This window comes from Thalassophryne amazonica, chromosome 7, assembly GCF_902500255.1.
Source record: "Thalassophryne amazonica chromosome 7, fThaAma1.1, whole genome shotgun sequence".
NCBI lineage: Eukaryota > Metazoa > Chordata > Actinopteri > Batrachoidiformes > Batrachoididae > Thalassophryne > Thalassophryne amazonica.
In genome coordinates this window covers 120858601-120875195 of record NC_047109.1, presented here as the reverse complement: position 1 = coordinate 120875195, position 16595 = coordinate 120858601, and the positions used below count along the sequence as shown (strand labels likewise).

Genomic DNA, 16595 nt, shown 5'->3' with positions numbered 1-16595 from the left:
TGATGTCCAGCTTTTGTGATAACCAGAGAAATTGCACACGACGGTCCCGGCTCCACACAGCCATCCATTGAGAAATTATGTGGTGTTTTCTGCCTCTCGATGGCCGCTCGGAGCGCGGCGCGCCGTGCGCCATTGTGGGCCGTCCTTAAAGCTGTAGTAACACTCCTTATTCTCTGTGAAGCCCATAAAATTTTCACTGAAAGCCAGATAAATTTTTCTAATGGTTTCCAGCTGCCTGTCTCTAACAGTTTCTGAAAAAATTCTGATGGAAAAAAGCCCAAATCATTCCGCCATTTCCTCGCAATGAAACAACAACGAGAGGGGTGGAGCAGTGCTCACTCAAAGTCTGCCCACAGGCCAATGACGCAACCAACAGGCGTGGAAAAACTCACTCATGTGCACGAGGGTTCAAGCATGTCTGATGTAAAAACATATGAATCAAATCCATATAGTTTTTGAAAAAATAAAAAGGTCCGTTACTTTTCTCACAGACCTCGTACATATTGTTACATTTCTATTATATACCTCTATGGCTGAACCCAACTCTTATGAAGCATTGCTTCAGTTCACTTTGCTTTCAGCGGAGATGGATGTCATTATGAATCATCTGCTCCATTTGTTTGTGTTGATTCCATGAGAAATTGTTCAGTTAACCTTAACCTTGTTTGAAATAAAGCAGCTGACTTAGTTACAACATAAAAACATGAGTTTGTTTGGTTGACTCTGTGTGCCACCAGAGGGACTCTCTGTCCCACACTTTGAGAACCACTGCACTAAAAGATTCATGTTGTTATGTCACGAAACCTTAATACATAGAATGTTATTTACTAGTATTTAATTTTGTTCTAACTGGTTTGGGAACAGTAATTTTAAAGTGGTACTTTAACAGGAAGCAGTAAAAACAGATTCTGCTCAGTCCTGCATGTGATGGAGGTAATTGATGTGAATCAATCTTCCCGATGTTCCTGGGGGCCCAGTCCCACTGGGGAGAGGATTAATTGTGTATGAATTGAGTATACAACATTCGGATGTTTGTTGTTGTCTGCAGCAAAATTGGCCAAAAATGACAAATTCCCAAGTATGAATTACGGATATATTAATAATGTATAGTGAATATATGATGAACTGTCACGGATGTATAACGCATGTATTAAGGACACGGATCAGACACATTGTGATTATCATGGCAGTATTACAAATGTATTTGAGAATGCATTGCTCACGTGTTGCGGAAACAGCAGTTGTATTGCGCATTCCCAGCATCTGCATTGTGGTCATAAAAGAAGCGCACTCAGGCCTTTCGGGATCACTATTCACACCGACACCACAGCGACAACATGTCCAAATGAATGAAGCAGGGGAGGAAGAGGCAGAAAGCTGCCGCTGATGCAGAAGAGAGGGCTCCATCTCCCACCCCACCTCCTCCAGCAACACATGGGCCCGGTCTCCCACCCCACCCCCTGATTGGTATGTTGTTGGATGGCAGCAACTATCACACCACGTCTTTTGGGATCCATAACTACATCTGTACGTCTCCACAGCTGGACTGGCACTGACTGGCAGGTATGTCGATTTCTGCCACATTTATATGCTACTTTGGGTTTACGTGAAGTGTTTGTTATGCCTTCACAAATTGTTCCCAAATCAGATGCAAAGCAGACGTAATAAAAACGCTTTATTCGTGGCCAATCTGTATGCATTTGCTACAAATTATTTTAATTTGTGATGTGGATGTGATGGGCACGCAAAATATCTTTTACACACTGTCCTGGTCCGCTGCCAAGCCGCAAATACCACATCAGTTGCAGATATCAGCGGATAACGGTGGATATACAGCGCATAGATTGAGTATGTATGGAGTATGTAAGGCGGATGTCATCCACAACCAAAATTTTGTGCAGCTCAAAAATCCTGGCAACGGAAAACGTGCCAGGATAATTGTGGATGTGTGTGGCTGTCGGCCGACTCATACAAGCATGTTTCATGGATATTGCAGATGTTTGGCAAATATACACCAATATTGTGCACAATTCATACGCAAATCTTTCTAAACACCAGTGGGACCGGGCCCTAAGGTGGATGGTGGGATCCTGTACCTGGACTGAATGTTCCTCGACCTGAAGCTGGTATATGTGAGGGTCTGCTGCTGTGGAATGACTGTTTTGGGCATTTCTGGCATTGAAGTAGCAGAATGACATAATTTAGGATGTCGATTTGGGGCGGAGCGGTTCGCTCATATATGAGTGTCTGAGACCTTCCTTCGATATGCCTGCAGCTTATATTGTAATTTTTGAACCTGGGAACTTGCATTGCTGGATGATGGTCCATGTTGGGCTGATGGGAAATCTGTGTAATAATGCACTCTATTTCACGGTGATTCTGATCAGCTCCTTGTTGTCTGCTCAGTTTTGCCGTCATTGTGAACACTAGATTATATGTGAATCCATCCCCTCATTACCCCATCCCCATTTTCTTAAATCCTCCAAACCGTGACTATCCAGGGTTGGGACCAGGAAGCAGAGTTGTAGTCTTACACACCTCTCTGCAGCTTCTCTCCCCCTGCCATCCCCTCATTACCCCATCCCCATTTTCTTAAATCCTCCAAACCGTGACTATCCAGGGTTGGGACCAGGAAGCAGAGTTGTAGTCTTACACACCTCTCTGCAGCTTCTCTCCCCCTGCCATCCCCTCATTACCCCATCCCCGTAGAGACGGTGCCTGCTCCCAGACCACCAATAACCAGCAAAAAATCTATTTAAGCATAAAAATTCAAAAAGAAAAAAATAATATAGCACCTTTAACTGCACCATAGACTAAAACAGTTAAATGTGGTCTATTAAACATTAGGTCTCTCTCTTCTAAGTCCCTGTTGGTAAATGATATAATAATTGATCAACATATTGATTTATTCTGCCTAACAGAAACCTGGTTACAGCAGGATGAATATGTTAGTTTAAATGAGTCAACACCCCCGAGTCACACTAACTGCCAGAATGCTCGTAGCACGGGCCGAGGAGGAGGATTAGCAGCAATCTTCCATTCCAGCTTATTAATTAATCAAAAACCCAGACAGAGCTTTAATTCATTTGAAAGCTTGACTCTTAGTCTTGTCCATCCAAATTGGAAGTCCCAAAAACCAGTTTTATTTGTTATTATCTATCGTCCACCTGGTCATTACTGTGAGTTTCTCTGTGAATTTTCAGACCTTTTGTCTGACTTAGTGCTTAGCTCAGATAAGATAATTATAGTGGGCAATTTTAACATCCACACAGATGCTGAGAATGACAGCCTCAACACTGCATTTAATCTATTATTAGACTCTATTGGCTTTGCTCAAAAAGTAAATGAGTCCACCCACCACTTTAATCATATCTTAGATCTTGTTCTGACTTATGGTATGGAAATAGAAGACTTAACAGTATTCCCTGAAAACTCCCTTCTGTCTGATCATTTCTTAATAACATTTACATTTACTCTGATGGACTACCCAGCAGTGGGGAATAAGTTTCATTACACTAGAAGTCTTTCAGAAAGCGCTGTAACTAGGTTTAAGGATATGATTCCTTCTTTATGTTCTCTAATGCCATATGCCAACACAGTGCAGAGTAGCTACCTAAACTCTGTAAGTGAGATAGAGCATCTCGTCAATAGTTTTACATCCTCATTGAAGACAACTTTGGATGCTGTAGCTCCTCTAAAAAAGAGAACCTTAAATCAGAAGTGCCTGACTCCGTGGTATAACTCACAAACTCGTAGCTTAAAGCAGATAACCCGTAAGTTGGAGAGGAAATGGCGTCTCACTAATTTAGAAGATCTTCACTTAGCCTGGAAAAAGAGTCTGTTGCTCTATAAAAAAGCCCTCTGTAAAGCTAGGACATCTTTCTACTCATCACTAATTGAAGAAAATAAGAACAACCCCAGGTTTCTTTTCAGCACTGTAGCCAGGCTGACAAAGAGTCAGAGCTCTATTGAGCTGAGTATTCCATTAACTTTAACTAGTAATGACTTCATGACTTTCTTTGCTAACAAAATTTTAACTATTAGAGAAAAAATTACTCATAACCATCCCAAAGACGTATCGTTATCTTTGGCTGCTTTCAGTGATGCCGGTATTTGGTTAGACTCTTTCTCTCCGATTGTTCTGTCTGAGTTATTTTCATTAGTTACTTCATCCAAACCATCAACATGTTTATTAGACCCCATTCCTACCAGGCTGCTCAAGGAAGCCCTACCATTATTTAATGCTTCGATCTTAAATATGATCAATCTATCTTTGTTAGTTGGCTATGTACCACAGGCTTTTAAGGTGGCAGTAATTAAACCATTACTTAAAAAGCCATCACTTGACCCAGCTGTCTTAGCTAATTATAGGCCAATCTCCAACCTTCTTTTTCTCTCAAAAATTCTTGAAAGGGTAGTTGTAAAACAGCTAACTGATCACCTGCAGAGGAATGGTCTATTTGAAGAGTTTCAGTCAGGTTTTAGAATTCGTCATAGTACAGAAACAGCATTAGTGAAGGTTACAAATGATCTTCTTATGGCCTCGGACAGTGGACTCATCTCTGTGCTTGTTCTGTTAGACCTCAGTGCTGCTTTTGATACTGTTGACCATAAAATTTTATTACAGAGATTAGAGCATGCCATAGGTATTAAAGGCACTGCGCTGCGGTGGTTTGAATCATATTTGTCTAATAGATTACAATTTGTTCATGTAAATGGGGAATCAGATCAGGGAGACAGACACCCTCTCTACTTTCAAGATTAGGCTTAAAACTTTCCTTTTTGCTAAAGCTTATAGTTAGGGCTGGATCAGGTGACCCTGAACCATCCCTTAGTTATGCTGCTATAGACGTAGACTGCTGGGGGGTTCCCATGATGCACTGTTTCTTTCTCTTTTTGCTCTGTATGCACCACTCTGCATTTAATCATTAGTGATCGATCTCTGCTCCCCTCCACAGCATGTCTTTTTCCTGGTTCTCTCCCTCAGCCCCAACCAGTCCCAGCAGAAGACTGCCCCTCCCTGAGCCTGGTTCTGCTGGAGGTTTCTTCCTGTTAAAAGGGAGTTTTTCCTTCCCACTGTAGCCAAGTGCTTGCTCACAGGGGGTCGTTTTGACCGTTGGGGTTTTACATAATTATTGTATGGCCTTGCCTTACAATATAAAGCACCTTGGGGCAACTGTTTGTTGTGATTTGGCGCTATATAAAAAAATTGATTGATTGATTGATTGATTGAATTTGTTGAGCTGCAACATTTCAGTCACTCTTCTGCTTTGTTTTGTTCCCCCCACGGAACCTGCTCTGCTTCAGGTTTCTTCCTGTAATCAGTGTGCTTGCTCATGGGGGTGGGGGTTAAGATCTAGATCTTCCTCAGGCATGGTGCCATGTTGGGATTTGAAGCTGTACAGATATATTGAAGAGAGACGAATTCAGATGCACAGAACCAAAAACAATATAAAACGATAGATATGGTTTATGAACGTCCGCTGCAGGCCAGTATTTAAAAAGAAAAAAAAGACTGATGAATATTCATGACACACTTCCTTCAAATTTGTGATGCAGCAACTTGACATTGTTCAAACTTGTGACAAACTCAGACTTCAGAGACGTCAGACACCTCAGAGGATTTCTAAAAAAGTTTCATAGTGATGAGGCTGGACGTACGATATGTTACAGTGTGTCCTAAACATGAAGATTCTCTGAAGATATAACCATTAAAAAGTGTCTTTCAGTGGAAGATTCCACCTCACAATGACACTGACAGTAATTAACAACACTTTAAAGGCATTTTTTTTTGTCCTGTTTATGTACGAGGTCTGTCAATAAAGTATAGGTCCTTTTTATTTTATTCAAAAACTATATGGATTTCATTCATATGTTTTTACGTCAGACATGCTTGAACCCTCGTGCACATGCGTGACTTTTTCCACGCCTGTCGGTGACGTCATTCGCCTGTGAGCACTCCTTGTGGGAGGAGTCGTCCAGCCCCTCGTCGGAATTCCTTTGTCTGAGAAGTTGCTGAGAGACTGGCGCGTTGTTTGATCAAAATTTTTTCTAAACCTGTGAGACACATCGAAGTGGACACGGTTCGAAAAATTAAGCTGGTTTTTGGTGAAAATTTTAACGGCTGATGAGAGATTTTGAGGTGATACTGTCGCTTTAAGGACTTCCCACGGTGCGAGACGTCGCGCAGCGCTCTCAGCCGCCGTCGTCAGCCTGTTTCTCTCTCGACCTGTCCGCACGTCTTTCATTAAAAAAATCTCCTTTAACAGTGGAATATCCGGATAAAATGCTGAAACCGACTTCTTCTGAAACTTCTCTGTTCTCTCACGACGTCCTGGATCAATAGAGCCTGAAATGTGGAGGTTTTCAGCTTGAAACAGGCTGATGACGCCGCCTGAGAGCGCTGCACGATGTCTCACTCCATAGGAAGTCCTTAAAGTGACAGTATCACCTCAAAATCTCTCATCAGCCGTTAAAATTTTCACCAAAAACCAGCTTAACCAGGTTTAGAAAAAGTTTTGATCAAACAAAGCGCCAGTCTGTCAGCAACTTCTCAGACAAAGGAATTCCGACGAGGGGCTGGACGACTCCTCCCACAAGGAGTGCTCACAGGCGAATGACGTCACCGACAGGCGTGGAAAAACTCACGCATGCGCACGAGGGTTCAAGCATGTCTGACGTAAAAACATATGAATGAAATCCATATAGTTTTAGAAAAAAATAAAAAGGACCTATACTTTATGGACAGCCCTCGTATTTCTTCTATTCTAAAAATTAATTCATGACAAATTTAACTTTCATTCACTTAGAAACACTTAAAAAAATTCTAAATCTGTTGTGTGGGCCGCTGAAGAGGAGGTACTGCTGGCCCACCACCACCAGAGGGCGCCCTGCCTGGAGTGCGGGCTCCAGGCACCAGAGGGCGCCGCCGCCTCACGGGAGCAGCCTCGGTGACAGCTGTCACCCATCACCTGAGACAGCTGACGGCAATCATCAGTGGGGTATATCAGCAGGACGGCATCTCCACCTCATTGCCGAGATATCGTTCTACCTGGAAGGTAATAGTCTCAGCTGACTGCTTGACAGTAACCTTTTGTGACTTTTGTGAGTGATAACAGACCTTTTTTTCCAACGAGAGGTGGAGGTAGCTTTCCTGCTGTGTGGATTACTGGGTGCAAACGCGCCCACCTTTAATTGTGTTTTTGTTCCTCGCCAGCAGTACCAGGTCCGACACGCGGAGGCAGTGGCCACCTGGGAGTTCGGGACTTGGCGGCTCCAGTATACCCGGGGTCCTGTGGCGGAGGAAGCCGTGTGGTACCGGTCTTACCTTGGAGAGGCGTCTCCTATCTTCGAGCCTGCCCACACGACACTTTTGTAAATTGACTGTTGTCCATTTCTGTGATTGGTTGTATTCGTTGTGCACATTCACAACAGTAAAGCGTTGTTATTTGACTTACTCCATTGTCCGTTCATTTGCGCCCCCTGTTGTGGGTCCGTGTTCCTACACTTTCCCAACAAAATCCTTCAGTCAGAAGGTTTAGCAGTGACGGCCAGGCCTTTGCTCCGCAGACAGAAAGGCATGCTGGGAGGCTGGAAGGCATGTGAAGCGCATTGATCCACCTGTAGCATCCTGCTGTTTGTTGACCAACAACGAATCGATGTGGAGCTCAGTTGGAGGCGACATGCCTGAACTCTGGTCTGCACACACAGGCTGCCTGGTGGGACAGAGCGAGGGGGCGCCGTTTGGACGTGACGGGACGCCGTTACGTTCAGTGCTGATGGCTTTGACATTTTTTACTTGAATCACCTCATCAAATGTGGTGATTTGCTTCTTTTGTGTTTCATTTGAGATCTGGGTTCTATTTTCCACCCGGCGCTAAGTGGCAGAAAGTACAATGTGAGTGTTAAGAGTTTCCACCCAATACCATTGTCATTTTTACACCCAGTGCTCAAGTTCTGTAAATAGAAAGTTCACCTGCACTAATCTGGAGATGAACATGTGCCACGTTCTTGGCCATAAGATGATTTTATGATCTGCCTGCAAAACGCTCCTGAATAATGTGGCACGTTGCACCCTGGTTTGTGCTGATCGTTTAAATAGCAACGTGTGCTAAGACATTTGTGAAACATATTTCAGCTCAACCCTCATGATCGCCCCCTGCTGTTTTGAAATGTTTTACATTTATTTAAACTAATAGTGACCTGGTTAAAACAAAAAACCAAACAAAGAACTAAGAAAAGATGGCTTTATTAATTTATACAATTCAGTGGACTACTCTGAACCAGCTCTAAGCAACTTTAAAAAAAAGCAGCAAACATTTGAGGAAAAACTGTTTCAACAAGTTTAATATATTTATATTTTAGGCTGTTCACGTGACTGTAAAGTGGGTCATGTCGTTCTGTCATTTAAAAAAAATACAAAAATTAAACAAAATCACCAACAAGGTATTCAAAAACTAAAATCATTAGGGTTTTTTTTTTTTTTTTTGGCTTAGTTCTGTTTGTGCTTGAGACCAAATTACAAACCAGAGCAGCACTCCGAGGAGTCAAAGTGACAGATTTGCCCAGTTTAACGTGTGGACGACATCCTGTCTGATTTTTATTAGTGTGCAGTCTTCAGATTTGAAGCTGTAGAGAAAAATGAATCTGAAATTCCCTCACTTATAATGTCAGAATGTGATAATTAACTTCTTGAGGTGCATCCAGATCATAAGGACTGAATCAGCATCTGTATTTAGAAAGCGTCTGGGAATCCTTCTGCCCACACGAGCGCTCGTAGGTAGATTCCACCCACAACAGTGAGCTCTGAAGAGCCCATATGTACCTTTCTACAAACTGAAAAATAACAAAGACACTTAAAAGAAAGTGCAGGTTTGCAACATTTAGCCCACAGTCAGAAATAAAATAATAGTCTTTTTGGATTTATTTTTTTTTCTTGTTTCTCCCTGACACCAAAAAATAAATAAATAAATAAAATAATGAGAGTTGTTGGACAACTCAATAATGTGCTTCAACTAGTAACACTCAGATGAGTTAAGTTTATCCAAATTAATTTAACAAGTAGTATTTACACAAACTCATTAATTTGAACAAACTTAATGCTGCATTCTGTTGTGAGAGCAGTTTCAGAATGAAGGCAATAGGTGATGCATTCAGTAACCACACAGGAAATAAAGCCAAAACAAAGGTGGTTAATTACCAGTGTTGCAGTCCAACAAACTGACAGAGCAAACACAGCGGTACTGTAGCAGCAGACATTCAGGGAACGATGAGAGGCAAACAATACAAGGATGTCACGAGTAGTTAACAAACCAGGGGTGTCAAAGAATAATCTGACAACTCAAAGGGGAACAGGCCTGTCCTAAATAGTGATGAATGACAGGTGGTGTGATTAGGAGATGAGGAGCAGCTGTGTGGGGGAGACCGGGTGACAAAGACACACAGAAACTGACTAATGCCGCGTTCACACCGGGTGCAACGCAAGCGACAGCAGCAACAGCAGCGACAGGTTGCCATGTAATCCCTATGGAAGGACACATTGTGGCGCCAAGCGACACGATGGACGCGAATGAAACAACACAAGTGAAGCGATTTTGAGCGATTGGCGCATTTGTGGCACGATATTGCGTTCTGTCACATCACGTTGCCCTCCTCCCCAAGTTGAAAAATTTGAACTTTTTTGACTTGTCGCGCCGCGATGACCAATCAGGAACTGAATATGTAGTGATGTGGAGATGTCTGGAGTTTGACTGAGTGGGATGTGAACATGTCCTGTCTCTGGTAGCAGCTGGAATTAAGTCCCTTTTGTCCTTTATTTCACAATTATGACAGTTTTTTGGGGAAGAGCGAGCAGCAGCCCCACAGCAGGCAGCAGAGTTTTTTTTTTTTAATTGTTTACATGTGTGCGTGTGAACGGGACAGTTGGTCCTCAAACTCGGTCCTGCAGAGGTGGAAGAACCTCTGAAAGCGGTTATCATCCAGATGCAGCTCCTGCAGCAAATAATGATACTCCCTGTATTGGGAACATCTCATGACGTTTGTCAGCTTTCCACAACAACTTGCTCCGTGTGATCAAGGTCCGCCATGTTAACTTGACTGACATCTGGAGCCAGCGAGCGGAATGGTTGCTCCTCCTATTTGATGACACACTGGGGCAAATTTTCGCAGCGAAAGCAGAGCGACACACCGGGTGATGGTGCTGCATCTGTCGCCACGCGACTGACGTGAATTTGTGGCGTCTGGTCACACCCAGTGTGCCACAAACCCCAAGGACTTCTGGGAGTGAGTAGCAAACAAACCATACCAACATACTTAAACTAAAAGGAGAACCATAAAATACACTGAAAAAAAATGCTACTTTGGATCAACTTTAAAAAATTGATGTCATTTGTTACAGCTAATTTTTTTAGTTTCTCACAATGTGTATTTATTATTTTGTAAAGTGATTCCAGCAGATTTAAGCTGGAAACCACAATTTTCCATTAGACCAATGTAAATAAGTACTTTGAATGAAGTGCACTGTGTTTCACTTTTTTCAGTGTAAGCAAATATAAAACCAAGGAAGAAAAGACAGAAAACCAAAGTGCAATACAAGACTGCAAAAGAGTAGCAAAAGAGGGAAACGGCACGACTGTTACGGGCACAGGACCGAACACAATGACAACATACATAAGACACAGACAGGGGACAGACCCCAACACTTTATTTAACTGAGTGTTACTATTTGAAGCAATTTAATTAGGTTTTCTGTTTGTTTTTGTTTGCTTGCACAACATACAGTCTGTGATTTCAACAGCACACACACACACACACACACACATAGTTTGTAACTTTTATGGATTCATGCATAGTAACATGGAAATAAACTGCTCTTCAGCTGGAAATATAACAGAGGGTTGCTTTGAATCAAGGCCTTTCAGCGGTGTGCCATTGTGCTTCTAGACCTTAAAAATACTTCATTATTTTTTCAGTATGTTCAGCATTAAAATGTGGTTTTTACACGTTCATATTTTAGTAAGTTCATAATCTACAAGACGTTCACAGTTTTAAAACTAGTTGGACATAGGTTGATAATGTTATTTAAAATAAACTGATCATAAAACTGAAATTTCAAGATATAATTCAATCTGACTTAAGAAAATTAGATTTATTAAAGAAAACAAAAACAGAAATCACAAAATCAATGACACAGTTTTACCCAGAATACACAACATTCAGCACAAATCCACACAGACGACACTGTGTCAGCTAAAGTTGCCTCATCTTATCCTTTCAAGTTCAGACAAGTTACAGTTTTAAGTCGGCTTGGACACAAACCTTTATTAAATTCAACTCTTTTTCTCACAGTTTACTGATGACAAGAGTACAAAAAAGTACTTAGAAATGTACACTGTTGTACTTCAGAGTACTACTGTCAGCCAGCATCTGTGTGTGTGTGTGTGTGTGTGTGTGTGTGTGTGTGTGTGTGTGTGTGTGTGTGTGTGTGTGTGTGTGTGTGTGTGTGTGTGTGTGTGTGTGTGTGTGTGTGTGTGTGTGTGTGTGTGTGTGTGTGTGTGTGTGTGTGTTTCAGCATGTAAATTGAAAAGGCTTCGTCTGTGCAGCTCAGCTCTCTGGCAGAAAGCGTGGGTCAGGCCATCGCTGCGAGGTGTGATTGATGGATGCGTTGCCGTGGTAACCCATAAATAGGAGAGGGCTGTCAGTCTTTTTGCTGCTCGGCGACTCACTCTGCGATGTGCCATCGTCACTCCAGATGTGCTGCTTGTGATGAACAGGGACGGCGAGCAGTGTTGTGGAAAGTAACTTTGACAAGTTACTTTTTTAGTTACTTTTTTAGTTGCTTTATACAGGTGCTTTATGCAGTTACTTTATTAGAATCTGCAGAAAACTTGCAACTAATAAGTAATGTAACTAATAAGGTAACGAGTAATCTAACTTCGTTACTCGTAAAATTGAGCAATCAGAAAAGTAACTAATCAGCAAAGTAACTAATAGTTACTTTTCTGATTACTAAATCTTAAAAATAACCAAATTAGATTATGAGTAACTTTATTAATTACATTCAGCAGCTGCCGACAAGGTGTCCGCAGCTGCTAATGAAGTAAATGTTGTTGTATGGCTGGGGGGCCTGGCTGCCTTTTTGTTTCTGTCTTTTGTTTTTCCTTCCAGGTGGCTTGCATTTGGGACTGAGTGGCTGTGTTGCTGAGGTTATCAGGACCTCACCCTGATCACCTGCGGCTCGTCAGGACTCACAGCTGTGGTGCATCTATATGGATTGGAACATGGTGGCGTCACGCTCCAACCGGATAAGAGGTTTAAACGGGAGCTGCAAGAGTGTGTCTGTAATGGGTGCACGCGCACGGCGGAGCTCTGTGGCACAGGTCGCTGAGCTTCCTGTGTTACAGTTGTAGCCCCGTTTCCCCGGATAAAGATAACTACTGCGTCTGTTGTATCAGCTCCGGCGTTATTTAGTTGAGCACATTTTGGTTGTGGGTTGCACACAGCTGCGCACGGAGATGCAGCTCGTTTGTTTTCTGTCACCAAAGGGGGTTTTTTCATTTTTAGCACTTTGGCTCCCTCTTTTGGTGACTTAGTCACATTACCATTAAGCTCTTAAGTTAGAACAGGTGTGTATTTTCTTTTTCTTCCCTCTCTTCTTCTCTGGCTCCAGCCGGGTGAGCCGTAGTGTCAGCGTTGCTGGAGTGGTGCAGTTTGGTTATACTGGGCGTTTCCCGGGTAACCTCTGCACCTGGGGGGGGGGGGGGTGTTTTTTGATTCCCTGTTCCACCTCCGGCTTCAGCACGCCTTTGGCCGTCTGCCATCGGCGTGGCTGAGGTTTGGGGCAGTGGGATATACCCGCAGCTAGTGGCTGGTGTAGAAGTCGTAGGAGTGGTGCCGTTTTGTGCCGTTTGCCATAACCGCTGTTCCACTCCTCCCGGTTGGCTTCTGGGGTATAGTCACGGTTGGTGACACTGGACGTGCTTTCAGTTTCCACTGCGCCAAGGGGGTGGGGTTGGGGTTGTTTTGTTTGTATATTTTTTTTTCCTCTCTTCTTGTTTTTCCCCCCAGTTTCCGCCCTCAGGGTTTGACTGTGGTGTCCTCTGGGGGGGAAAGGGCTGTGGGTCCTTCTAGCCATAGATGGCCGGGGCTGGGTCCGTTGGTCATGAGGGGAGGCGTCTCCTGGGGTTGACGAGTGGTCCTCTGGGAGGCGCTGGGAGTCCCCGTGGGTGACGTTGGATCCCAGAGGGACCTCGGCTGTGGTTATTACTCCTGGAGCTGGCGGGAAGTCCTCTGGGGGGTGTTGGTCCCTACATGTCATTTGGGGGGGGGGGGGGGGGTTTTAGCGCTTTTATTTGTAAGCTTAAGTTTGGGGTTTTTCTTTTCTCCTCATCCCGGGGTTTGATAAGACGGTCCCCTGGGGAGGGGGGGGTGGTTTGGTTGTTTGTGTTTGTCTTTTTTGTTTTATGACTAATGACCGCACATGGTTGGATAAAGGCTGACCGCACAGGTTTAAGAACTCCTGGCCACACCTGTGCTAAGTGACTGACTGAAACAAAGGCAAGGATGCAGCCAGAGGACATCAACCATTCTGTTGGAAGACGAATGCAGATGCGGTTTCCAGCCATGGTCCCTGGAGGGGGGTGTTTCTCCTGGGCCAGGTTTGTGTGGTCGCCGGGAGGCTTCCCGTGAGGGTGGGGTACTGTTGTATGGCTGGGGGGCCTGGCTGCCTTTTTGTTTCTGTCTTTTGTTTTTCCTTCCAGGTGGCTTGCATTTGGGACTGAGTGGCTGTGTTGCTGAGGTTATCAGGACCTCACCCTGATCACCTGCGGCTCGTCAGGACTCACAGCTGTGGTGCATCTATATGGATTGGAACATGGTGGCATTTAAGACTGGAGTATACAGTGTGTATTTGCCAGAGACTCGACCTTGTGACCAGATGGGTGAGATCGTCGTCTCGGGAGCCATCTCATCATCAGTGGATGCAGAGAACGTCCAGGGTTTGATGCACGGTCTGTGAAAGAGGAGGGGGTGAGGTCTCACGCTCGTCAGCACACTTCCTGAGGTACGTTAGATTTTGTGACTAACGTTTATACAGTCAGTAAATGTGGTGTCCCTCACACCTTATTATATTGAGCTGTACGTTAGTCATGTATCGGCTTCCACTGCAGTGGAGTTTTGTGAACTGGATGTTCCATGCCTGCAGGTTGGGAAGCTGATTAGTAATTAAGCCAGGAAGTGTTTGCTGTTTATGTACACCTTTGAGTGGTCTCTCTGTGTGTAGAGTGTGGACTCACATAATGGTTCCTTCTTTCACAGACTCGGTTTGTTGCGGCCACCTGGGGGGTGTCGGCGGGGTCCTTGGGTCCGAACGGCTTCTGGCTCCGGACCGTTAGCGCTGCTGGGAGCGCACCGTATCACCACCACGCCAGACCGTACACTCTTTTGTTGTTTTTGTGTCACATCACTGTTATGTATTAAATTCAGTTAGCCTTTGTACCGTGCTCTGCTTATTTCATACTGGGTCCTTCAAACGCTGGTCGGTTCTCCGAGCTGCGTCCGACACATAACAAATGTAAGAAGTAACTGTAAAATATAACTGTATAGACTAACTAATGAAGTAACTTTCCAAAGTTACTTTCCCCAACACTGACGGCGAGCGTGTTTACTGGATGGGAGTAACGAGGGAGGAGGAGCCATGTGCTTCTTTAAATCGTTTAGCTAATATTCCCCAAGTTGGCTCTTTCTGCTTCCTTGTTTCTTTGTCTTCCTGTTTAAGCGGCGATAAACAAACCGTTAGTTCAGCTGTTTGTCTGGTGAAGACAGTAGGTTGGATTTAGCTAAAACCTTGGCACGACGGTACTGATGAGCTCAGCATTTTCAAAAAACGTCCAGTGTTTAACCAAAGCACCCGTTTCACATCTGCTATCTGCATCCTCACAATGAGGTCTGAAGACCACATAGCAAGTTTGGATGGATAGATAGATAAGAACTTTATTAATCCCGAAGGAAATGACATTTGACCCGCTGTTCACAAACACATCGGTCACACAACAAATAAATGACTAAAATACAGTAACATTACATTAAAAACAGTCTGTCAGTTGCAAAACATATAAAGTTATATAAATATAAAAGACACAGGACTCTCTTGCTCGGTCAGAGTGTTGTCCAGTCTAATGGCACGAGGCACAAAGGACATCCTCAGTCTGTCTGTGGAGCAGCGCTGAGACAGCAGTCTGCTGCTGAACGTGCTCCTCCTCTCTCTGAAGGCCTCCTGTAGACAGTGTGAGGCATTGTTCATAATTGCCTTGAACCGGGACAGAGTCCTCTGCTCAACCATCTATTCCACTGGAGCCAGCTTCAGTCCCACCACTGACCCACCCAGCCTTTTTAATGATCTTATTCAGGCAGGAGATGTTCTTCTTACTGATGCTGCACCAACAGACCACAGCATAGAGGAGAGCGCTCACTACCACTGACTGATAAAAGGTGCAGCAGTTTAGAGCAGATGTTAAATGAGCCCAGCTTTCGGAGGAAGTACAGCTGAGACTGACTCTTCTTGTAAAGAAGGTCTGTGTTGGCTGTCCAGTCCAGCTTATTGTCCAACACCACTCCCAGGTACTTATAGGATGGTACCTGTTATGTGTCGACGCGGGTTGAGGAGCGGACCTGCGTCTGACAGAACCCAGCACCAAAACAACCAAAAAGCGGTTCCAAAAACAAAACAATTTTATTTTCCCCCCTTCTGTGCAATACAAAGTGTACAAACATAAACTGTGTCAGTCTGGAGGAGTGAAGGACGGCGCGCTCTCCAGCGCCCAAAAGGATCGAAGCCCGGCGCTTCTGGACCCATGTTCACCGCCAAACACCCCCCAGGTGGACACGACAAACCAACTCTGCGAAGGATAGAAAAGGTGAGGTAAGTCAGCAGCTACAGCTAATATCCTTCAAAGGCACACACTATCAGCAACACATTCAGGTCTGAATTTAAGCTCTATATAAATGAGCAGCTTCTCACAACAGGTGGAGGATCATCAGTCCGCATGCCACGGCAGTGAGAAGCGAGCTGCACAATTCTCATCAATGTTCAAATATACTGCGTAACAAAATACCAAGTTACTGTTAACAATTATTCAGACAATCAATCACCTCTGATGTGTGCTGACAGCATGTGTCCCTCACCCGTCCTCCTTCACAGGCTCGATGTGTCAAACCCAGGCGCGGTCCTCAGCGTCTCACAAACGAACATCACAAGGTCGAGTTCCCAGCAATTCTGCTTGAATCACACATGGCTTAAATGCAGAACGCCATCTCATTATCTGCTTCAGCTGAAAGTCTTTAAGGTTGCACGTGAGCATCATCCACAGGTGCTGCACATCACGTTGATGAGGGTGAATGACTCTTCTGCCAGCACCTTCTCCACAGACAATAAATCAGTTTGCATACCACCTGGAGAGCAAAGAAAAGAAAAGAACACCAAAATGTCCAGCCAAACCCCCCAACACACAACAGTACCATCTCCACATCACGTCCCTCTATGCTTACTGGCTGAGGCATTGGAGGCTTCCTTCTGAAGTCCAGGACCATTTCCTTAGTTT

General features: G+C 44.1%; 1 protein-coding gene and 1 long non-coding RNA gene across 2 annotated transcripts in view; both read left to right on the top strand.

The window, feature by feature from the left end:
* The window catches only part of LOC117514842, a 20473-nt gene extending 5143 nt beyond the window's left edge, over positions 1-15330 (top strand). Inside the window, exons 2-3 of the long non-coding RNA XR_004561975.1 lie at positions 1844-1852; positions 15158-15330. This is a non-coding gene — a long non-coding RNA (uncharacterized LOC117514842). The remainder of the gene's footprint in view (positions 1-1843; positions 1853-15157) is intronic.
* Positions 1-16595, top strand: part of LOC117513527 (proprotein convertase subtilisin/kexin type 4-like) — a 420105-nt gene that overhangs the window by 401777 nt on the left and 1733 nt on the right. The window lies entirely within an intron of this gene.